The following is a 25,013-nucleotide window of genomic DNA, read 5'->3' as shown; positions in this document are numbered from 1 at the left end:
GAATGGATAAAGAAGATGGGGTACATACGTACAATGGAATACTACTCAGCCATAAAAAAAGAATGAAATAATGCCATTTGCGGCAACATGGATGAACCTAGAGATTTTCATACTAAGTGAAGTAAGTCAGAAAGAGAAAGACAAATACCATATGATAGCACGTATATGTGGAACCTAAAATACAATGCAAATCAATGTATCTACGAAAAAAAACAGACTCACAGACATAGAGAACAGACTTGTGGTTGCCAAGGTAGTGGGGAGGGGAGGAAAGGAATGGGAGTTTGGGATTAACAGAGGCAAACTGTTGTGTGTAGAATGGATAAACAACAAGATCCTACTGTATAGCACAGGGAACTATATTCAATATTCTGTGACAAATCATAATGGAAAAGAATATATATATATATGTTAAAAAAAAGAAGTGTTGGGTGAGTCAACTTTTATTTAGATGATGATGATGTTGGGGGTCAGAAAAAATTTAGGAAGTTCAAAGATAATGACAACTTGGTGACCTCTGTCTGCAGAGGTTTCTCTTCTCCACTTGCCGCTGACAATGCCATAGCATTCAGGCATCTTCTCTGGCGTGGGCAGGAGTTTTTACATGAATGGAGCCTTACACAGAGCTTCTTCCGGCAGAAATTTTATTATAACCAATTCAACGCATCTCTTTGCAACTTGCCACTCATGAAAGTAACAATGGCTTTGAGGCTTCATCTCAGCCGAGGACCGAAGAGCCTCTGGTGACCTTGGATCTCGCAGCTGCTCGGGGTTTTTAGAACTTCAACTATAAAAATGGGCAGGATTTTCCTTGATCATATCGGTGGTACCCGTCTGTTTTCCTATGCAAACTGCGATACAATCCCGACCAACCACTCAGAACTCATCTCCACTTGATTCACAGGCGCCACTGGCAGAGCATTTCTTTTTAACTAACTTTTAACAAGGTAGTTAACCTGCAGTACAGTGAAGTTCAAGACTGGGTCATGCTCACTGGCCGCCACATGGTTCGAGATGTGAGCTGCAAAAACTGCAATAGCAAACTGGGATGGATCTATGAGTTTGCCACTGAAGACACCCAGCGTTATAAGGAAGGCCGTGTGATCCTAGAAAGTGCTCTAGTTCGAGAAAGTGAGGGCTTTGGGGAGCATGTACCATCTGGAACTCTTGAAGAAAAAGAGATAAATCCATCTTTTCCCCAGGTCTTCTTCACTGAAAACAAAAGTCTACTTACATACATTGTCACTTTAGCGTCAGTGTAAGATTCATGAACTGTGGAACAAGGGGTTGTGAGAATCTATAATGGAACGTTTCTTTCTTCCTTTCTGTCTTTCTTTCTTTCTTCCTTTCTTTCTTTCTTTCTTTCTCTCTCTCTCTTTCTTCCTTCCTTCCTTCCTTCCTTCCTTCCTTCCTTCCTTCCTTCCTTCCTTCCTTCCTTCCTTCCTTTCTTTCTTTCTTTCTTTCTTTCTTTCTTTCTTTCTTTCTTTCTTTCTTTCTTTCTTTCTTTCTTTCTTTCTTTCTTTTTTCTTCCTTCCTTCCTTTCTTTCTTTCTTTCGTCCTTTCTTTCTTTTTTTAATTTTCTATTTTCCATCCAACAGCAGTGTGTAGAGAGAATATTATGCAGATGCTGTTAATTTTTTTTCCCCCTATGTTTACATCTTGAGGCAGAACAGTCTGTCTGCAGCTATATGGTGGGCTATGTGAGGAAAAAAACCTGGGCTATTAGAGTGAAAAAGTGTTTTATGTAAATTCTGAAAGGAAAATGTGTCAAGAGCATGGTTCTTAAATTAATTCAGGCTTCATTTTAAAACTTTTTTTTAACCCAGTTATTTCAGTTGATTTGCTAGCTTCAGAGAAGAGATCCGAATTTGTGACCAGCGCTAAAGGTTCAGTGTTAGTATGGCTTGTGCCGGCCATTGTGCCATATTCTTGTTGGAGATGAACCGTAGCATCAGAGCCCATTCTTCCTTGTCAGTCTTGATCCAAAGATGTCACCATTCCTAGTTATTTGTCACCACATAATTGGTGTTGATTGGAAACTTTTCCTGATATGGGGCAGAACTGCTTGGTTGTCTTTTCCATGTAAATTAAGCCTAGTAACGTAAACAAAGTAATAGTTGGATGTGAAAAAAAACAAAAAAAACCAACAATGGCTTTGATATACAGACCGCATCTTTAACATCTTTAGTTTTAAGGGAGTTTACCTAGGCCTCAGACATGGAATCATCCTGCCCGGAGAGCACAGAAGACTTTTCTTAGTGAATTATGATATTCCACCCTTGACCTTGCTGCCTGGTGACGTCGTGGATTAGAGCGGCTCGGCTTTCTGACCTGTACATCAATCTCAAATTCCATTTTGGACACAGAGAAGAGAGGGCATGGGGGAGAGGGAGACTGAAGACTACAGAAATGGCCTCAACCAAGTGAATAACTAGTTTTTAAAGCTAATGAATTTTTTTCTCTAACTCTACTTATCAGCAGGGTGTGTAACGTACTGCTTTCCTCCCCCTCAGGCCATGTCTCTCTCAGGGCTGATCATGATTCTTACGAGATGTATTCACTTTATTTTTTTTTAACATTTATTTATTTTATTTATTTACTTTATTTATTTTCTTGGCTGCGTTGGGTCTTAGTTGAGGCGTGCGGGATCTTTCGTTGCAGCGTGAAGTCTCTTCATTGCGGCGTTTGGGCTTCTCTCTAGTTGTGGCACACGGGCTCCAGGGCGTGTGGGCTCTATAGTTTGTGGCACGCAGACTCTCCTTGAGACGTGAGCTCAGTAGTTGTGGCGTGAGGACTTAGTTGCCCTGTGGCATGTGGGATCTTCGTTCCCTGATGAGGGATTGAACTCGCATCCCTTGCATTGGAAGGTGGATTCTTTACCACTGGACCACCAGGGAAGTCCTGAGATGTGTTCACTTTAAATTCACCCATTCTCCTATCTTCTCTTCCAGGTAGCTATAGATTCCACGGCCTTGAACAGGGACCCCAGGAACAGCTGTTCTCTGACTACATCCACTCCTACCAACCCAACAAGCACCTGAAGGCCTTGGTGGCTGTGGTGGAGATTTGCCAAGACTCTGACAGGTATGAGACTCCCCATCTCTGTGGGTTCCCGTGGCCCCTGGCTGGCCCTGGGCAGAAGAATGGAAATGAAGTTATGCTGAGGCTCATGAGGGGACAGAATAAAGCCTGGCCCCAAATGTGTTACCCTCTCCACACCTAGAGAAACTGAGTTCATGCCAAGCTCACGTTGGGCACCAAAAAAAATCCTTTCTTAGCTTTCTTCTCTTACTTGGCTGGCAGGACCACTGGATAGTGATTTTAGTTTCCCTTTTGTACAAGTTGAGTATGTGCTTCTCTACGCAAAGTTTGGTCCATGGACCAGCAGTGTAACGTCACCTAGGAACTTAGAACGTCGAGCCCCACTTAAGAACCTGAATCAGCATCTGCACTGTAACAAGATTTCCAGGTGATTCAGGTGCACTTTGGAGTTTGAGAAGCACCGGTTTATTAGGCACTATTCTGTCTGATCCTCACATTAACCCTTCTGTAGTGGGTGTTGTTTAATAGAAGAGGAAAACTGTGCAGGGAGGTGAAGTGATCTGTGCCCTGTCCTACAGCCAGAGGCAGGATTTAAACCCAGAGCCAGCTCATTCCACAGAGTAAACTTGTAAAATTGTGGGGTTTCACTGACGTCAAAAGCTATTGGTAACTTTAGCAGAGGGTGTGTGTCTGCCCGTGTGCACGTGTGTGTGTGCCCACGTCATTGTGTGTGTGTTTGTATGTGCATGTAGAGTAAGTCCCCTACATAAGAACGAGTTCTGTTCCAAGAGTGTGTTTGTAAGTCCAATTTGTTTGTAAGTCCAGCTAAGTTAGCCTAGGTACCCAACAAACACAATCAGCTATATAGTACTGCACTGTAATAGGTTTATAATACTTTCACACAAATAATACATAACAAGCACAAAAAATAAAGAAAACATTTTTAATCTTGCAGTAGAGTACCTTGAAAAGTACAGTAGTACCAGCTACGTCACCACTGCTTTTATGCTCGCTTCTGGACATCCTGGGCTTGAAATAAAGATACTGTACTACTGTATTCTATACAGTACTGTACAGTAATGTACACAAAAGCATAGCCACTTGTAGAGGCTACATGCACGTGACAATGTACGCCAGACACATGAACTAACTTACGTGATTGGACATGTGAACACACGTATCGGTATTATATTTATTTTTATTTGATGGTAAATATTGACGTTTACCACTAAGGGAATTCCCTGTAATAAATTATTTACATAAATTACATTAAACTGGATTTATTCTACCTTTCCAGTATTTCCAGATTGAGGTGAATTCATTCACATGTTTGATCAACAAGGCTCTTTGAGGTAGAACCAGTGTAAATATAAATATGGGTAAATCTCAGTTGACTGACTGGTGTGATGGTAAAACAGGGCTAGGTGGTAATGAGCAGCAAGTAATTGACCTGTTAAACCAGGAAAATAAAGAAAGTGACTCTGTCCTCCAGTTTCAGAGAGATTTCATGGAATGGCCTGATTTCTGTTCTTTCTAGTCTCATAATTGGTGAAAATCATATCAAAAACCTGATACCCAGGCACCATAGGAAGTGACACAGCCTAGTGACCAGAAAGTGCAGAGAAACCAACAGGACAGGTAATAGGAAAGTTGCCATCAGTGTCCTTCTCGCTAGCGAGTCTCTGGATTCGGCTTGGTCATTGCCAGTAACTCAAATGGGTGTGAGGCCAGTTGGGATGAATGAACAGGTCCAGTCAAATCAGATAGCTCTAAACACTAGGCCCCTACCAACACTTCCCCTCTTACACGTTTGGAACAAAGGGCAAAAATAGCATTTTAAATTACCTTGTTGAAATGATACTTACACTCAACCTTGAGATACTGTCTGTGAAGACAACTTGAATCTCAGCTCTGATGTCTTCAGGCCCCAATTCAGAGAGGATTCTTAGAGAGGCTCAGGTCATATGGAGATTTCTACCAAGGAGGGAAAAGACAGACAGATTGCATCCCCGCTCTCAGAAACTCCTCCAAATGTCCCCAAGGCACCAACACAGTAATTCTCTCCCTTCTCTTTATAACACACACAATTTATGGAGGGGATTGTCCTTTCCCTGGTGTATGTTCTTGACAGCTTTGTCATAAATTAACTGACCACATATGTATGGGCTTATTCCTGGGCTCTCTGGTCTATTCCTCTGGCCCATGTGCCTCTTTTAGTGCCATTTCTATACTGTTTGGTTCCTGTAGCTCTGTAATATGGTTTCAAGTCAGTGAGTGAGTTTCCTCCAGCTGCTGTTCTCCTTTCTCAGGATCCCCTTGGCTGTTCAGGGTCCTTTGTGGTTCCATACACATGTCAGGGTTGTTCAGTTTCTGTGAAAAATGCCTTTGGAATTTTGGTAGGAATGTCATTGAAGTGCATACTGTATTGGGTAGAATGGACATTTTAGCACTACTAATTCTTTCCATCCAAAAGCACAGGATATCTTTCCATTTATTTGTGTCTTCAGTTTCTTCATCAATGTCTTAGGGTTTTCAGTGTGCAACTCTTTCACACTCTTGGGTTAAATTCATTCCCAGTTATTTGATTCTTTTGACGTTATTGTAAATAGGATTGTTTTCTTAATTTCTCTCTCTGATGGTTCATTATTTGTGTATAGAAACACAACTGATTTTAGTGTATTGATTTTGTATCCTGCAGCTTTACTGAATTCATTTATTAGTTCTAATAGTTTTTTGGTGATTTGATGTATAAAACTGGAATTAGAAATCCCACTATTTCTACCACATCCAGGTCATCCACAACACCCAAGACATAGTGGCTACTATTATAATCTTCCCACAGTGCCCCTTAAAAACATGTGAAATCTTATAAGGACAAATTGCATCATCACTTTGGGTGAGCAGGATCTGGGTAAAGCTTGGCCTCTATACAAAGTTTCATGTCTTCTCTACTTTTCTGTCCTTTTATTGACATGATTGTTTTGAAATATAATTTATTTTCCAGTAATTTCAAATGTATAGAAAATTTTCAATAGCAGCACAAAGTACTCACATTTGGCACTTCACACAAAACACTCCAGTGTGTTTTACCCAAAACACGGATACACTCCCAGGGAACAAGCACTTAATTACCAAATGAGAATCATTACAATTTCTTATAATAATCCAATCCACAGGTCCACTTCAACTTTCACCATCTGCTCCAACTCTATGAAAATGTCTTTTTTCATTGTGATCCAGTTTTCTTTCTTTTTTTTCCCCTCTGGAACCCTAACTGAGACTTTCCCTCATATTCAAAATCTTGATGGATTTGAAGAACAAGATGGGCATGTGACCTGGTGGCCTTTCCTGTATGGCTTCTTTCACTTAGGATCATCCATGTTGTAGCATGTATCAGTACTTCATTTTTTCCTTTGTGATTAAAAACACATAACATAACACTTACCATTTAAACCATTTTACATATACAGTTCTGTGACATTCATTGCATCTACATTGTTACAAAAATATCCTCACCATTCATCTCTCCAACTTTTTCTTTTTCCGCAAGTGAAACTGTATCCATTAAACACTAACTCTTCTCAGCTCCTGCAACCACATTCTTTCTGTCTTTGAATTTGACTCCTCTGGATACCTTATGTAAGTGGAATCAAATAATTTGTCCTTCTGTAACTAACTTATTTCACTTAGCATAGTAACTTCAAAGTTCATCCATGTTATAGCATGTGTCAGAATTTCCTTAGTTTTCAAGGAAATAATATTTCCTTGAATAATATTTCCTTATGAATACACCACATTCCATTTACCCATTTATCCATCAATGGACACTTGGGTTGCTTCCACCTTTTGTTATTGTGAATGATGCTGCTATGAATATGAGTGTACAAATATCTGTTCCAGTCCCTGCTTTCAAATATTTTGAGTAAATACCCTGAAGTGGAATTGACAGATCATATGTTAACTCTGTGTTTAACTTTTTGAGGAGCTGCCATATTGTTTTCACAGTGGTTGCACCATTTTACTCTATTCATTTATGTGTTAGAATAATATGGCAGTTCATGGATGTGCTGCATTTTGTTTATCTGTTCACCTGTTGATTGACATTTTAATTGTTTCTACCTCTTAGCTATTGTGAACAGTGCTGCTATGAATATTCGTGTACAATTTTTTGTTTGAACAGCTGTTTTTAATTCTCACTAGGAGTGGAGTTGTTGAATCCTATCATACTGTACATTTGTCTTTTTGAGGAAATGTCAAAGTATTGTGCACATAGGTTGCATCATTTTACATTTCCACAAGCAATGTTTACAGTTCCATTTGCTCTACATTGTTGCCAGTATTAGTTATTTTTTATTTTTCTTGACTATAACAATTCTAGTGTGGTTGAAGGGGTAATGAATTATGGTACGAATTTTCATTTCCATCATGACTACCGATGTTTGACATCTTTTCCATTGTATGTTGACCACTTGTATGTCTGGTCTGGAGAAGAGTCTGGTCAAGTCCTTTGTGCATTTTAAAAATTGAGTTCTTTGTGTTTTTGTTGTTGAGTTTCTCGATATGTTCTGGTTAACAGACTCATTAGATATATCATGTGCAAATATTTTCTTCTGTTCTGTGGGCTGTCTTTTTACTTTCTGGATAGCAGTTTTGATGCAATAAATTTTTTAACTTTGAGGAAGTCCAATGTATCTATTTTTTCTTTCATTTCTTGTGCTTTGATGTCAGATCTAAGAAACCATTGCTAAATGCAAGGTCATGAAGATTTATTCCCTTGGTTTATTTGAGAGATTATAGAGTCATTCCTTGGTATCCACTTTGCTAGGATTAAGGTCTGCTGTCAGAGTCAGTGTCAGGGCTTAGGTATCAGGGTTTAGGGTTATGGTCAGGGTTGGATAGTCAGGGTAGAGGGTAACAGTCAGGGTCAGGGATTAGAGCCGAGGTGTCAGGATCAAGGGTCTAGGGTTGTTAGGTTTAGGGCTATAGGTTAGGGTGTTAGGGTTATAGGTTAGAGTTAGAGTTAGGTTAAAGCATAACCTTCCCTCACTCCCCTTGTCCCTCTCCATCTTTCTGAGGCCTCCAGGAAGGACAGGACTAGTCCAGGGTCACACATGGCTCAGAGACTTGAGCTGGACCAATGTTTCTCTGTCCCTCAATCCTGGGCATAGTTTTGTGTACTATCTATGTACCTTCTTTGACCAGGTGTTTGTTCAGAGCTTTTCCTATTTTTAATGGGGTTGTTTGTGTTAGAGCTTTTTGTATGTTTTGATACAAATCCTTTGTTAGACATGTGTCTGCAAATATTTTTCTCTCAGTTTGTGATTTCTCTTTTGATTTTCTGAGTAAGGCCTTCCACAGAGTAGAAATCTTTAATTTTACAAAGTCCGTGGTATTCCTTGTTTTTCTTGGTGGATTGCCTTTTTGTGTTGTGTGTTAAAACTCAGAGCTCATGATGTACATAACCAAACCCAGCCTTCTGTCAATTTTCCTCTATGTCTTCTATAATTTTGAATAGTTTTGCATTTAAGATTCGTCTATGAATAATTTTGGGTGAATTTGGTGTAAGTTATAAACATTCATTTCATTCCATACGGTTTCCAATTAATTGTTCCTTAAGTATTTTGGGAGAAATTATGGGATACTGTCTCCATTTAGGTTTGAATTTCCACAGTTTAACAGATTCAGCAGTTCTGCCAGTAGGGGGCGCTGTCTCCAGTGAACTGTGAGGTGGGCACGGCCTGCACTTCCTGCACTGACCACAGGGGGGCCGAGACCGCCTCTCTGACCCACAGAGCATGCGCATTCCACTGAGGACTTGGCTCCGCGCAGCCGAGAGGAGTTATGTCTCCTCAGGCACCAATTGGGCTTTGCCTTCGGATGCCCCGGGTCAGCATCTCTGCCGACAGGAGCTCAGTCTCCTTAGGACTCACCAGGGTTTCGGCTTCAGGACAACTTGGGGCTGCGTCCATACTGACAGGAGCTGAGTTTCCTGACGACCCAGGTGAAACCGAGAGGAAAAGGTGAGGAGAAGTGAGGAAAAGTGGGGAGAAGCTTCCTGTGTGCGACTGACTGTTGAGGGAGGTCCGTCTTCATGCGACCCAGGACAGGCTTGATGTGGAAAACTGGGTTTTTAGTCAGTTTTGTGTGCCGTGTAGATGGTGTCCAGTGTCGTTATGTGGCGTGTGGCATCCAGTTTTCCCAGCGCTGTTTATTGTGGGCACTGTCCTTCCCCTTGGTGTGTTCTTGGCCCCTTTGTCATAAATTAACTGACCCCAGCCATGTGGGTTGAATACTGAGCTCTCTGTTCTGTTCCTCTGATCCGTGAGCCTGTTTTTGTGCCAATTCCACACTTTTTTGGTGACTGTAGCTTCATAATGTAGTGTAAAGTCGGGAGGAAGATGCCGCCAGCCTGTTCTCCTTTCTCAGGATTGCTTTGGCTATTTGGGATCCTTTGTGGTTCCACACAAATATTAGGATGATTTGCTCTATTTCTGTGAAAAATACCATTGGAATTTTGGTAGGGATCGCATTCACTGTGTACATTGCTTTGAGTAGAATGGACATTTTAGCAATAGTCTTCCATTCCACGAGAATGAGATATCGTTCCATTTATTTGTGTCTTTCAATTTATTCTTCAATGTCTTTAAATTTTCAGTGTGCAGGCCTTTCATGCCCTTGGTTAAATTTATTCCTAAGTATTTTGTTCTTTTTGATGCAGTTGTAAATAGGGTTGGGTTTTTTTTCATTTTCTGATTGGTGTTTAGAAAAGCAATTGATTTCTGTGTACTGATTTTGTAACTTTACTGAATTCATTTATTATTTCTAATAGTTTTTTGGTGGAATGATGTGGAAAATTGGAATTCAAAAATCCCACCGTTTCTTGCTGTTTTTCTCGTGATTAGACTGGGTTTATGGGTTTTGAGGAGGCAGGTCACAGAGGTCAAGTGCATTCTCATCATTTTATGTCAAGGGAACAGGCTCTCAAGGCAACTTATCACTGTTTATGTTAACTTTGGTCACGTGACTGAGGTCGTGTTTGTCAGTTTTCCCTGCTGTGAAGTTATTTTTCCCATGTCCATACTGTACATCTTATTTAGGAAGAAGTCACTATGCGGAACCCACACTTCAGAAGAGGGTTAGGGTTACTTCCTCGATGGATGCCTATGTGTCTACATCAATTATTTGGAATTCTTCTGCATAGGACATTTCTATTTAACCCAACTCATAAAAAGTGTTTGTAATTATTTATTTTACTAGTGTGGACACCTGAATAGTTATTTTATACTTGTGGTTATAATTCAACAGTACAGTATTTGGGTGCTTAGTTCATTCTTGCTTTGGCTGTATAAGAGCTTTTTCCATTGTCTCATGGGATTATGTCGAATGAAAACATCTTGGGAATTCCCTGGGAGTCCAGTGCTTAGGACTCTGTGCTTTCACTGCTGAGGGCACAGGTTCAATCCCTGGTTGGGGAGCTAAGATCCCACAAGCCTTGCAGCACGCCCCCCCGCCCCCCAAAAAAAAGAAAAAAGAAAAAAAAAAAAGAAAACATCTTGTGGGTTTTTTTGTTCCCTCGGTACTTCTTTACTTTCTGATACTTCAAGATTATCCTAACACATGTATTTACTCTCTGAGTCCTAGTAGCAGCCATTTCTTCAAAGGTCCCTGATTCCTTTTATTAGGGGATGGTATTAAAAACTTACATTTGGAAGTTAGATGTACTCAGCTGACAATGCACTGAAATATATGCATGTATTCCAACCTATGCATATACACCTAATTATAAAGATTTCTATGTAGAACTCTCTGTATCCATGTTAAGCTAAAGATGAGTTTATATAGATGTCACCAACCTGATCCATTATTACATGGATATTGTAACCTCCTCCCTTTGCTTATCTGTAACTTCCTACTCCAGTGGTAGGAAACTTGGCTTCTACCATCTGTCATTTTTTGAATTCATCGCTTGCTTCTTTCTAGATTACAGATACAGTGGTTTCAGCATTCTTAGCTCCTACCCCCAGGGGAAGAACTTTATAAAATAGAGTCTAGTGTTTAGGTACAGTACATTTCGCCTTTGGTCTACAGATTCCATTTATTTCCAAAGTTACTGAGGTCAGCACCTTTTGTCCCACCACCAACAGTGATTTTTTTTCATATATTTCTAAATCAGTTTTTGTTAAATTCTGTAATTAATCCTGTGGCACTCCCATATCCTAAATAACTAAGATTGAATATATTATGATTTATTTGTTGGGCTGTAAAAATTTATGGGTTTAGATAAATGCATAGTGGCAGGTATTCGTTACTAAAATATCATATGGAATATTTCAATTCCCCACCCATAACCTGTTTACCATCTCTGTTTTACCTGTTCCAGAGTGTCATAAATGGGGTCATGCAGTGTGTAACATGTCAGACTGGATTCTTTCACTTTACAATATACATGTAAGATTCATCCATGTTTTTTGCATGGGTTGATGGTTCATTCCTTTATATTTCTGAATGCTATTCCACTGCATGTGTATGGGAGGAAAATAAATTTTTCCTCTACCTTTCTTTGTTCTTCATTGAAGTAATGAAGATGAAAGGCAGATGAACTGGAGAAAAACAATCAGAAGTTTAATAACATGTGTACTTCCTACATGCAAGGGAGATATTCAGGAAAACTGAGTAATGCCCTGAAATGGCCCAAACCATCATCTTAAATACCATCTTCATCTAAAAACAAAAGAAAGGAAGAGTTTGATTGTTGTGCAGATTTGTCTTTGCTTTCTCCACTGATATGAGTTTCTTGAGATTTAGTCATCCTTCCATTCCTGGTATGGGGAGGGAGATAACGGTTTCAAATGGAGACTTCCCTTATAAATGTAAATTTTCCTCACAAAAGGGCAATCTTGACTTGGTTTTCAGAGATTCTCATGCATCTTCTTTTTTAAAAAAAGCAATCAGCTCAAAATAATCCTTATGCACGCATATTTTGGGGCGGCATATTCTGCTCCCCTTGTAATGGGTATACCCCAATCTGTTTATGCATTCTTCTACTGATGGACATCCCGGTTTCTTTAAGTTTACAGCCATTATGAATAGAGGCACTGTGCTTAATTACATCCTTGTTTGTATTTGGACATAGTTTTTTTCTTTTGAAGTTCATCCATGATGTAGCATGTTTTGTTACTTTGTTCTTTTTGATTGCTGAATAGTATTCCAAGTAGTGGGTTCTTTTTAAAAAATATTTATTTATTTATTGGGCTGCGTCAGGTCTTAGTTGTGGCATGCAGGATCTTAGTTGTGGTGCGTGGGCTCTCTAGTTGCGGTGCGCGGGCTTAGTTGCCCTGCAGCATGTGGGATCTTAGTTCCCCAACCAGGAATCGAACCCGCGTCCCCTGCATTGGAAGGCGGGTTCGTAACCACTGGACCACCAGGGAAGTCCCCTGGACATAGTTCTTAAAAGCAGTTGTCTAACTACTGGAGGCATGATGTTGGATCCTCAGGTGAACCTTATTTAGCTTTGGAAAAAACTTACAAGATATCTTTTAAAGTAGCTGTATATGCATTTCATCAGCAGTGAAGGAGAGTCCTGTTTTTCCTCACCCTCCATCAATCAGTAGTGTCATTTTTTTGGAGTTTATTAGTCATAATAGGTGTGCAGTGCTATCTCATTGTTGTTTTAATTTGTAATTCCCTAATAGTATACAATGTTGAGCATATTCCTGTATGCCTTATTTACTATCTGTATATCTTCTTTGACCAAGTCTCTGTTCCAATCTTTACCATTTTTTTTAAAAGTGAAGAAAGTTCTTTTTTTTAATATATATAAATTTATTTATTTATTTATTTATTTATTTATTTATTTATTTATTTATTTATTTATAGCTGCATTGGGTCTTTGTTGCTGCACGCGGGCTTTCTCTAGTTGTAGTGAGTGGGGGCTACTCTTTGAGGCAGTGTACGGGCTTTTCATTACAGTAGCTTCTCTTGTTGTGTAGCACGGACTCTAGGTGCATGGGCTTCAGTAGTTGTGGCACAAGGGCCTTGTAGTTGTGGCTCGTGGGCTCTAGAGCACAGGCTTGGTAGTTGTGGCGCACAGGCTTAGTTGCTCTGCAGCATGTGGGATCTTCCCGGACCAGGGCTTGAACCCGTGTCCCCTGCATTGGCAGGCGGATTCTTAACCACTGCGCCATCAGGGAAGCCCTTGTTTTTGAATTTTTGAATTTTATTTTATTCATTTTTTTATACAGCAGGTTCTTATTAGTTATCCATTTTATACATATTAGTGCATATATGTCAATCCCAATCTCCCAATTCATCACACCACCACCCTCCCCTCCCCCCTCCGCTTTCCCCCCTTGGTGTCCATACCTTTGTTCTCTACATCTGTGTCTCAATTTCTGCCCTGCAAACCGGTTCATCTGTACCATTTTTCTAGGTTCCACATATATGCGTTAATATACAATATTTGTTTTTCTCTTTCTGACTTCACTCTGTATGACAGACTCTAGGTCCATCCACCTCACTACAAATAACTCAATTTCGTTTCTTTTTATGGCTGAGTAATATTCCATTGTATATATATGCCACATCTTCTTTATCCATTCATCTGTCGATGGGCATTTGGGTTGCTTCCATGACCTGGCTATTGTAAATAGTGCTGCAATGAACACTGGGGTGCATGTGTCTTTTTGAATTATGGTTTTCTCTGGGTATATGCCCAGTAGTGGGATTTCTGGGTCATATGGTAACTCTATTTTTAGTTTTTTAAGGAACCTCCATACTGTTCTCCATAGTGGCTGTATCAATTTACATTCCCACCAACAGTGCAAGAGGGTTCCCTTTTCTCCACACCCTCTCCAGCATTTGTTGTTTGTAGATTTTCTGATGATGCCCATTCTAACTGCTGTGAGGTGATACCTCATTGTAGCTTTGATTTGCATGTCTCTAATAATTAGTGATGTTGAGCAGCTTTTCATGTGCTTCTTGGCCATCTGTATGTCTTCTTTGGAGAAATGTCTATTTAGGTCTTCTGCCCATTTTTCGATTGGGTTGTTTGTTTTTTTAATATTGAGCTGCATGAGCTGTTTATATATTTTGGAGATTAATCCTTTGTCCATTGATTCGTTTGCAAATATTTTCTCCCCTTATGAGGGTTGTCTTTTCGTCTTGTTTGTAGTTTCCTTTGCTGTGCAAAAGCTTTGAAGTTTCATTAGGTCCCATTTGTTTATTTTTGTTTTTATTTCCATTACTCTAGGAGGTGGATCAAAAAAGATCTTGCTGTGATTTATGTCAGAGTGTTCTTCCTATGTTTTCCTCTAAGAGTTTTATAGTGTCCAGTCTTACATTTAGATCTCTAATCCATTTTGAGTTTATTTTGGTGTATGGTGTTAGGGAGTTGTTCTAATTTCATTCTTTAACATGTAGCTGTCCAGTTTTCCCAGCACCACTTATTGAAGAGACTGTCTTTTCTCCATTGTATATCCTTGCCTCCTTTGTCATAGATTAGTTGACCATAGGTGCGTGGGTTTATCTCTGGGCTTTCTATCCTGTTCCATTGATCTATATTTCTGTTTTTGTGCCAGTACCATATTGTCTTGATGACTGTAGCTTTGTAGTATAGTCTGAAGTCAGGGAGTCTGATTTCTCCAGCTCCGTTTTTTTCCCTCAAGACTGCTTTGGCTATTCAGGGTCTTTTGTGTCTCCATACAAATTTTAAGATTTTTTGTTCTAGTTCTGTAAAAAATGCCATTGGTAATTTGATAGGGATTGCATTGCATCTGTAGATTGCTTTGGGTAGTATAGTCATTTTCACAATATTGATTCTTCCAATCCAAGAACATGGTATATCTCTCCATCTGTTTGTATCATCTTTAATTTCTTTCATCAGTGTCTTATAGTTTTCTGCATACAGGTCTTCTGTCTCCTTAGGTAGGTTTATTCCTAGGTATTTTATTCTTTTTGTTGCAATGGTAAACGGGAATGTTTCCTTAATTTCTGCTTCAGATTTTGCATCATTAGTGTATAGGAATGTGAGAGATTTCTGTGCATTAATTTTGTATCCTGCAACTTTACCAAATTCATTGATTGGCTCTAGTAGTTTTCTGGTGGCATCTTTAAGATTCTCTGTGTATAGGATCATGCCATGTGCAAACAGTGACAGCTTTACTTCTTCTTTTCCAATTTGTATTCCTTTTATTTCTTTTTTTTCTCTGATTACTGTGACTAGGACTTCCAAAACTATGTTGAATAATAGTGGTGAGAGTGGACATCCTTGTCTTGTTCCTGATCTTAGAGGAAATGCTTTCAGTTTTCCCCATTGAGAATGATGTTTGCTGTGGGTTTGTCATATATGGCTTTTATTATGTTGAGGTAGGTTCCCTCTGTGCCCACTTTCTGGAAAGTTTTTTATCATAAATGGGTGTTGAATTTTGTCAAAAGCTTTCTCTGCATCTATTGGGATGATCATATGGTTTTTATTCTTCAATTTGTTAGTATGGTGTATCACATTGATTGATTTGTGTATACTGAAGAATCCTTGCATCCTTGGGATAAATCCCACTTGATCATGGTGTATGATCCTTTTAATGTGTTGTTGGATTCTGTTTGCTAGTATTTTGTTGAGGATTTTTGCATCTATATTCATCAATGATATTGGTCTGTAATTTTCTTTTTTTGTAGTATCTTTGTCTGGTTTTGGTATCAAGGTGTTGGTGGCCTCATAGAATGAGTTTGGGAGTGTTCCTTCCTCTGCAATTTTTTGGAAGAGTTTGAGAAGGATGGGTGTTAGCTCTTCTCTAAATGTTTGATAGAATTCACCTGTGAAGCCATCTGGTCCTGGACTTCTGTTTGTTGGAAGATTTTTAATCACAGTTTCAATTCCATTACTTGTGATTGGTCTGTTCATATTTTCTGTTTCTTCTTGGTTCAGTCTTGGAAGCTTATACCTTTCTAAGAATTTGTCCATTTCTTCCAGGTTTCCATTTTATTGTCATAGAGTTGCTTGTAGTAGTCTCTTAGGATGCTTTGTATTTCTGCAGTGTCTGTTGTAACTTCTCCTTTTTCATTTCTAGTTTTATTGATTTGAGTCCTCTCCCTCTTTTTCTTGATGAGTCTGGCTAATGGTTTATCAATTTTGTTTATCTTCTCAAAGAACCAGCTTTTAGTTTTATTGGGTTTTGCTATTGTTTTCTTTGTTTCTATTTCATTTATTTCTGCTCTGATCTTTATGATTTCTTTCCTTCTGCTAACTTTGGGTTTTGTTTGTTCTTCTTTCTCTGGTTCCTTTAGGTGTAAGGTTAGATTGTTTATTTGAGATTTTTCTTGTTTCTTGAGGTAGGCGTGTATAGCTATAAACTTCCCTCTTAGAACTGCTTTTGCTGCATCCCATAGGTTTTGGATCGTCGTGTTTTCATTGTCATTTGTCTCTAGGTATTTTTTGATTTCCTCTTTGATTTTTTCAGTCATTTCTTGGTTATTTAGCAATGTATTGTTTAGCCTCCATGTGTTTGTGTTTTTTATGTTTTTTTCCCTGTAATTCATTTCTAATCTCATAGCGTTGTGGTCAGAAAAGATGCTTGATATGATTTCAATTTTCTTAAATTTACTGAGGCTTGATTTGTTACCCAAGATGTGATCTTTCCTGGAGAATATTCCTTGCACACTTGAGAAGAAAGTGTAATCTGCTGTTTTTGAATGGAATGGCCTATAAATGTCATTAACTCTATCTGGTCTATTGTGTCATTTAAAGCTTGTGTTTCCTTATTAATTTTCTGTTTGGATGATCTGTCCATTGGTGTAAGTGAGGTGTTAAAGTCCCCCACTATTATTGTGTTACTGTCGATTTCCTCTTTTATAGCTGTTAGCAGTTGCCTTATGTATTGAGGTGCTCCTATGTTGGGTGCATATATACTTATAATTGTTATATCTTCTACTTGGATTCATCCCTTGATCATTATGTAGTGTCTTTCCTTGTCTCTTGTAACATTCTTTATTTTAAAATCTATTTTATCTGATATGAGTATTGCTACTCCAGCTTTCTTTTGATTTCCATTTGCATGGAATATCTTTTTCCATCCCCCCACTTTCAGTCTGTATGTGTCCCTAGGTCTGAAGTGGGTCTCTTGTTGACAGCATGTATATGGGTCTTGTTTTTGTATCCATTCAGCAAGCCTGTGTCTTTTGGTTGGAGCATTTAATCCATTCCCATTTAAGGTAATTATCAATATGTATGTTCCTATTACCATTTCTTAATTGTTTTGGGTTTGTTTTTGTAGGTCTTTTTCTTCTCTTGTGTTTCACACTTAAGGAAGTTCCTTTAGCATTTGTTGTAAAGCTGGTTTGGTAGTGCTGAATTCTCTTAGCTTTCGCTTGTCTTTAAAGCTTTTGATTTCTCCATCGAATCTGAATGAGATCCTTGCCAGGTAGAGTAATCTTGGTTGTAGGTTCTTCCCTTTCATCACTTTATTTTATTTTTTTAAATTTGTTTTAATCATTAAACAATTATTTCAATTTTAAAAAAATTATTTTATTTTATTTTTGGCTGCGTTGGGTCTTTGTTGTTGCACGTGGACCTTTCTCTAGTTGTGGTGAGCGGGGGCTACTCTTCCTTGTGGTGCACGGGCTTCTCATTGAGGTGGCTTCTCTTGTTGTGGAGCATGGGCTCTAGGCACGCAGGCTTCAGTAGTTGCAGCATGCAGGCTCAGTAGTTGTGGCTCATGGCTCTAGAGCGCAGGCTCAGTAGTTGTGGCGCACGGGCTTAGTTGCTCCGTGGCATGTGGGATCTTCCTGGATCTGGGCTCGAACTGGTGTCCCCTGCTTAGGCAGGCGGATTCTTAACCACTGTACCACCAGGGAAACCCCCTTTCATCAATTTAAATATGTCATGCCACTCCCTTCTGGCTTGTAGAGTTTCTGCTGAGCAGTAAGCTTTTAACCTTACGGAAGTTCCCTTGTATGTTATTTGTCATTTTTCTCTTGCTGCTTTCAATAATTTTTCTTTGTCTTTAATTTTTGCCAATTTGATTACTATGTGTCTCAGCGTGTTTCTCCTTGGGTTTATCCCGTATGGGACTCTCTGCGCTTCCAGGACTTGGGCGGCTATTTCCTTTCCCATGTTAGGGAAGTTTTCGACTGTAATCTCTTCAAATATTTTCTCGGGTCCTTTCTCTCTCTCTTCTCCTTCTGGGACCCCTATAATGCGAATGTTGTTGCATTTAATGTTGTCCCAGAGGTCTCAGGCTGTCTTCACTTCTTTTCATTCTTTTTTCTTATTCTGTTCCACAGCAGTGAATTCCACCATCCTGTCTTCCAGGTCACTTATCCGTTCTTCTGCATCAGTTATTCTGCTATTGATTCCTTCTAGTGTATTTTTCATTTCAGTTATTGTATTGTTCATCTCTGTTTGTTTGTTCTTTAATTCTTCTAGGTCTTTGTTAAACATTTCTTGCTTCTTCTCGATCTTTGCCTCCATTCTTTTTCCGAGGTCCTGGATCATCTTCACTATCATTATTCTGAATTCTTTTTCTGGAAGGTTGCCTATCTCCACTTCATTTAGTTGTTTTTCTGGGGTTGTATCTTGTTACTTCATCTGGTCCATAGCCCTCTGCCTTTTCATCTTGTCTGTCTTTCTGTGAATGTTGTTTTTGTTCCACAGCCTGCAGGATTGTAGTTCTTCTTGCTTCTGCTGTCTGCCCTCTGGTGGATGAGGCTATCTAAGAGGCTTGTGCATGTTTCCTGATGGGAGGGACTGGTGGTGGGTAGAGCTGGCAGTTGCTCTGGTGGGCAGAGTTCAGTAAAACTTTAATCCGCTTCTCTGCTGATGGGTGGGGCTGGGTTCCCTCCCTGTTGGTTGTTTGGCCTGAGGCGACCTAATACTGCAGCCTACCTGACCCAACACTGCAGCCTACCTGGCTCTTTTGTGGGACTAATGGCAGACTCTGGGAGGGCTCACACCAAGGAGTACTTCCCAGAACTTCTGTTGCCTGTGTCCTTGTCCTCATGGTGAGACAGAGCCACCCCCTGCCTCTGCAGGAGACCCTCCAACACTAGCAGGTAGGTCTGGTTCAGTCTCCTACAGGGTCACTGCTCCTTCCCCTGGGTCCCGATGTGCACACTACTTTGTGTGTGCCCTCCAATAGTGAAGTCTCTGTTTCCCCCAGTCCTGTTGAAGTCCTGCAATCAAATCCCGCTAGCCTTCAAAGTCTGATTCTCTAGGAATTCCTCCTCCCATTGCCAGACCCTCAGGTTGGGAAGCCTGACGTGGGACTCAGAACCTTCACTCCAGTGTGTGGACTTCTGTGGTATAAGTGTTCTCCAGTTTGTGAGTCACCCACCCAGCAGTTATGGGATTTGATTTTATTGTGATTGCGCCCCTCCTACCATCTCATTGTGGCTTCTCCTTTGTCTTTGGATGTGGGGTATCTTTTTTGGTGATTCCAGTGTCTTCCTGTCAATGACTGTTCAGCAGTTAATTGTGATTCCTCTTTACCCATTTTTAATGGGGTTTGTTCTAGAGTTCTTTGTGTAATTTGAGTACAGATCTTTTATCAGATGTGGATTTTGCAGATATTTTTCTTTCAGTTTATGGCTTGTCTTTCAGTTTTCTGAATAAGACATTTCATAGAGTTTAAAGTTTTAAATTTTTCAAAGTCCATGTTCAAAATTTTATTTCTTTTGTTGATAGGCTTTTGAGCTGTTGTTTTAAAATTTACCAAACCCAAGGTTATGTAGATTTCCTTCTATGTTTTCATCTACAGTTTTTAGTTTTAGAATTTAAATTTTTCTATGGACAATTTTGAGTGAATTTTGGTGTAAGTTGTAAAGTTTATATCTACAGTCTTTTCATTGCATATGGTTTCCAATTAATTATTCTATAACTATTTTTGGAAAAGTCATGAGATATTTGGCTCCATTTCAGCTTGAATTTCCACACTCAGTGGTTTCTGCAGGCTTGCTAGCTGGGAGCATGGGCTCCACTGAACTGAGAGGTTATGACCTGCACTTCACAACTGGCCAGCAGGTGGCACCAAGCCTGCCTCTCTGACCTTTGAGGTTCATATGTGTTCCACTGGTGGACTTGGCTTGTGAAGGAACTTGGCTCCTCCTGCCGCTGATAGAAGCTCTGTGTCTTCAGGATCTGCCATGGTTTCAGCTTTGAGACTATGCTCAGCTGAGTCCATGCATGCAGGAACCAGATGTCTTCAGGAACTGCCAAGAGGCACAGACATGAGAGTAAAAGGTGAAGAAAAAGGGGGGAGAAGCTTCCTGTGTGTGGGGGTCCCTTTTCAGAGGACCCAGCAGAGGACAGGCTTGATGTGGAAAATTGTGAATTTTAGTTAGTTTTGTGTGTGGTGTTGATGGTGTCTAGTGTTCTTTGATGTGTGGTGTCCAGTTTTCCTGGCACCATTTATTGAGAGAATTGTCCTTTCCCCATTTTTTGTTCTTGGCTCCTTTGTCATGAATTAACTGATGACATGCAAATGTGTTTATTTCTGTGCTCTCTGTTCTGTTCCTCTGGCCCATGTGCCTGTTTTTGTGCCAATACCACACTGCTTTGATTACTGTAGCTTTGTAATATAGTGTGAAGTCGGGGAGGGAGATGCTACCAGCTGTGTTCTTCTCAGGATTGCTTAGGCTAGCCAGGGTTCTTTGTTGTTCCATACAAGTGGTAGGATTGTTTGTTCTGTTTCCATGAAGAATGCCATTTGAATATTGGCGGGATTGCATTGAATGTGTACACTGCTTTTGTTGCTGAATTAACTCACATGGACCCCTCTTTGGGGGTACATACGACTTAATTCTATGACAAATTTTGGTGAGCCAGCCAGGAGGGTGGCCTTGGATCCATCATTCTGCCCAGTAACTCAGCCAGGACTTGCTTGCTGACCTAGGGTTGACAAAGCTGGCTAAATAACTGGGTAGTCTGCCCCAATCTTTGACCTCTGGGACCAGCGAGGACTACTGAATTCAGTCTGAGATAAAAAAGCCGCCAAGGGTTAGGTGGAGTGCTCTCCCCACCCTGGCATATCTACAGCAAGGACACTTGCTACAGATTGGGGCAGTGTCCAACAGAAAACTGACATGGGGGTGCTGACTCCACTTCAGCCGTTAAGGCTGAGGTTAGTTGTAGGGGTTGGCTGGTTAAGGGAAAGGATCCTGGCCTGGTTGGAGCCAGACCTCTGTCTAGAGGACTGGATTGGGCAACTTGTTGTCTAAATATAACCGATCCTCTACTAGTGGGTGAGATTGAACATTTGGCTGTCTGGTTGGACCAGTTCCCGGCAGGGGATTGGACTGGACGAGAAGCCCTCCAGAGGCCACCGCATGGTAAGAACCTCTCTTTGTTTTCTGTTTTTGTCGTAAGTCCTAGTTTCTGTTCTTGATATGATTGAAGCTTCTATCTCTGTTGTATGTGGTCTTGTCTGTCCTAATGCTCTTGGAAATCCTTGCTGCAAATGTGGGCACAGGTTGAGCACTTAAAGGGCACTAAGGCACTCACTGCTGGAAGACCCCCATGAAAGGATAAGTCAGTCACAGACCAGGGTAGATGAGCACTAGGCACCCTGCCACCTGGAAGCAAATGTCTGTGTAAGTAGGCACACTGTAAAATGCTCACCACCACCACCCCAACCGTGTGACTGATTTAAAGCCAGGTCACATGACTTAAAGCTGTGTCACGTGACCAAAAGTCAGGTCATGTGACTTGAAGGGGAATGGTGGCCCTGACTTTAATTGGGGTTAAGCCACCAAGAGTTCCAGTCGCCTCCCTAGGGCTGACCCCAGCACCACACTCCTGTTGCAGGGTGGCGTGACTGTCTGCAAGTTTGAGGCTGGTTCCTGTTCTGTCAGATTCCAATCATGAGAGGCCAACTTGGTTGGTCTGGCAGTTTGTTGAAGAGGGAAGCATCTGACTGCAGGGTGGCATTGCTGGGCTGCGGGCCAGGGCTGGGGCTGCTCAGATGTGGCTGAGCCACAGGGCAGGGCAAAGGGAGGCAAAGGGGGCAAACAAGAGATGCCAGACCCCAAGCCAGAGTCCAGGAGGTCTTGGCCTGAGCCCTCCAGGAGACCCTTCCTCTGGTTGCTGACCCCCACCCCAAATGAAGTAGGCCCTGGTATCCATTCATCCATCCACTAAATAACTGCTGATTACTTGCCAGTCACAGACCCTGTACCAGGCTCCAGGAAGACGTCATTCCTGTTTTCAAATTGCTTACAGTCTAGTGGTTCTTACTCTTTTGCTTGGATCGAAATCCCTGGAGAGCTTAAAAGGCCAATTCCTGAGCCCCAGCCCCAAGATTCTGATTCTACAGGGCTGGGAGGAAGATGGAGCATCTCTGGTGATTATGCTGTGGGAGCAGGGGGGGGGGGTCTTCCCTCCAGGCTTGGAGAAACCTTGCTCTGGCCTAAACCCTTTGGAGAAGAACCAAGTGAGATGCGGCCCTTGAGAATGTCGCCTGCTTCAGGGTGGCCACTGGAGAGTCAGCTCTGGAGGGAGGAGAGGGTGCCCTTGGTGAATGAAGCAGATTGTTGGGCGTTGGAGATGCTCTTTCTCTGGGCTGGGTCCCCCACTTTCCACCAGGGGAACTCCTTTGCCAGCCAGCCTCCTTCTTCCTTGGGTGTGCTGATTTTCAGCATCAAGTGAACATGTTTTGCCTGCCAGGATGGCTCAGTTGGGCTGGATTCCCCATGCTTTGTAATTGTCTGCAGCTGGCCTGGCTGTCGACTTTTGGGTTATTTTCTGGACACCTTGTCAGTTGATTATTTTTCCTCCTGGTTTTCTAGCAAAAGAAACCAGTACCCAGTGAGTCTGGGTAACTTTGTACTTCTTATTCGTCCTAGAATCTTAAACAATATCTCTTTTCAGACTCAAAAAGCAATTGTAATTAACCCTACTCATCCTCAAACACATTTTAATGCAGAATCTAGATTAGGAAGCCGTTAAATGCACACAATGAAATCAGGACTCTCTTCCTTGCCCCCTCACCTCCCCACACAAAAGTTTTAAAATTCTATATCAAACTACCAGAACATTTTTTTTTTAAGTTTTTAATTAATTATTTATTTATTTATTTTTGCTTTGTTGGGTCTTCGTTTCTGTGCGAGGGCTTTCTCTAGTTGCGGCGAGCGGGGGCCACTCTTCATCGCGGTGCACGGGCCTCTCACTATCGGGGCCTCTCACTATCGCGGCCTCTCTTGTTGAGGAGCACAGGCTCCAGACGCGCAGGCTCAGTAGTTGTGGCTCACGGGCCTAGTTGCTCCATGGCATGTGGGATCTCCCCAGACCAGGGCCCGAACCCGTGTCCCCTGCATTGGCAGGCAGATTCTCAACCACTGTGCCACCAAGGAAGCCCCAGAACATTTTTTTTTAATGTTTAAGAAAAAATTTAGTCTGGAGGAAAACAGATTAGGATCTTGAGTCTTGTGTCCAGAAAACATTTGGATAAGATTTTGCTGTGTCTGGGGCAAGGGTCTCCAAGGATCTCAATTCTAATTAATTTTGAGAGTTTTTATAGTACTTATTTTAAAATAGGCAGTCTCTTATAAGAAAGAAAAAGAATGAAAAAAACAAAAAGTGAAGCTTCCATATTCTAAAAAGATTCAGACGGTTTGTTGTGTACTTGGAAAAATAGCACCAGTGTTAATTGGAATGGTTTGGAAAGGGTGGAAAACAGATGAGAGGTTCTGTGCCTGGGTTCCCTCCAGGCTCCACCAATTCCTAGGTGGCCTCTTGGAAGCTTAGTTTCCTGACTGGTAAAATGGGGATATGTGGACCACCTTGCAGGTTCATTAATGAGCTTAAATGAGATAATTTGCGTAAAGAGTTTAAACGAAGTGCCTGACACAGAGACATAACCAATAAATGCCTACTGTCACTATTATCATCACCATCATCATCATCTTTCAATGCCAGAGTCCATCAGTTTGCTTTCTTAGTAAAATGTGGTCACTTTAAGGAATACGGTTTTTTTTTTTCTTATAAGTGTAGTAACTGGGACTTCCCTGGTGACGCAGTGGTTAAGAATCCACCTGCAAATGCAGGGGACACAGGTTCGAGCCCTGGTCCGGGAAGATCCCACATGCCACAAAGCAACTAAACCCACGTGCCACAACTACCGAGCCTGCGCTCTAGAGCCCGTGAGCCACAACTACTGAGCCCGCATGCCACAACTACTGCAGCCCCCGTGCCTAGAGCCTGTGCTCCGCAACAAGAGAAGCCACCGCAATGAGAAGCCCGCACACCGCAACAAAGAGTAGCCCCCGCTCGCCACGCCTAGAGAAAGCCCGCACACAGCAATGAAGACCCAATGCAGCCAATAAATAAATAAATAAACAAACAAAAAAAAGATGGGATCATACCATATGTCATCATTTGAAAAAAAAAAAAAAAGTGTAGTAACCCCTTTTGTTCTGTCACTGAGCCAAGCTTTTAGGGATTTTTGTTCCCAACAAACACTTATTGAATAGATAGTATAATGCCAGGCTCTAAACTAAGCACTTTACATGCCATTTCTCTTTTAATTCTCTCAACTTTCCAACACGGTTAAGTTTTCTTACTGTTAACATTTAATGTGGATGAGGAAATGGAATCAGAGGGTAAGTAATTTGTCAAGGTCACACAGCTATTAAGTGGCAAAGCTAGCTCTTCAATTCAGGTCTGTTCTTATCATTTTGCTTAAGTCAATACTTCTCAACTCTGAACTCTGGTCTCTCCATCTATATAGAAAAATATAGTCTAGTTGTTAAGAGCAAGTAATGAATGACCGATGAATTATTCAAAAAATGAAATTATCCATTTTATCTTGAAAATGCAGAATTATTATGAGGTTTAAATGAGAAAGCATATTTTTATAAAGCACCTAGAATATTAGTCATTTAAGAAATGTCAAAAGTCCTCTTATTTATATCTTAGTACACCACGCCCATGATCAGTCACCCCACAACCCCCCAGAAGGCTAGCATGGGGCAAGCAGAGTAAGTGC

General features: G+C 40.9%; 1 pseudogene across 1 annotated transcript; it reads left to right on the top strand.

Moving 5' to 3' along the window:
- Positions 1-402: 402 nt before the first annotated feature.
- On the top strand, positions 403-2,571 carry LOC309647219 (protein yippee-like 5 pseudogene; annotated as a pseudogene). Its single transcript has one exon. The product of its transcript is annotated as a protein yippee-like 5 pseudogene (transcript).
- The last annotated feature ends 22,442 nt before the right edge of the window (positions 2,572-25,013 follow it).

This window comes from Balaenoptera physalus, assembly GCF_965194825.1.
Source record: "Balaenoptera physalus genome assembly, chromosome: 17".
NCBI classification, from domain to species: domain Eukaryota; kingdom Metazoa; phylum Chordata; class Mammalia; order Artiodactyla; family Balaenopteridae; genus Balaenoptera; species Balaenoptera physalus.
This window is presented reverse-complemented; position numbering and strand designations above follow the sequence as displayed.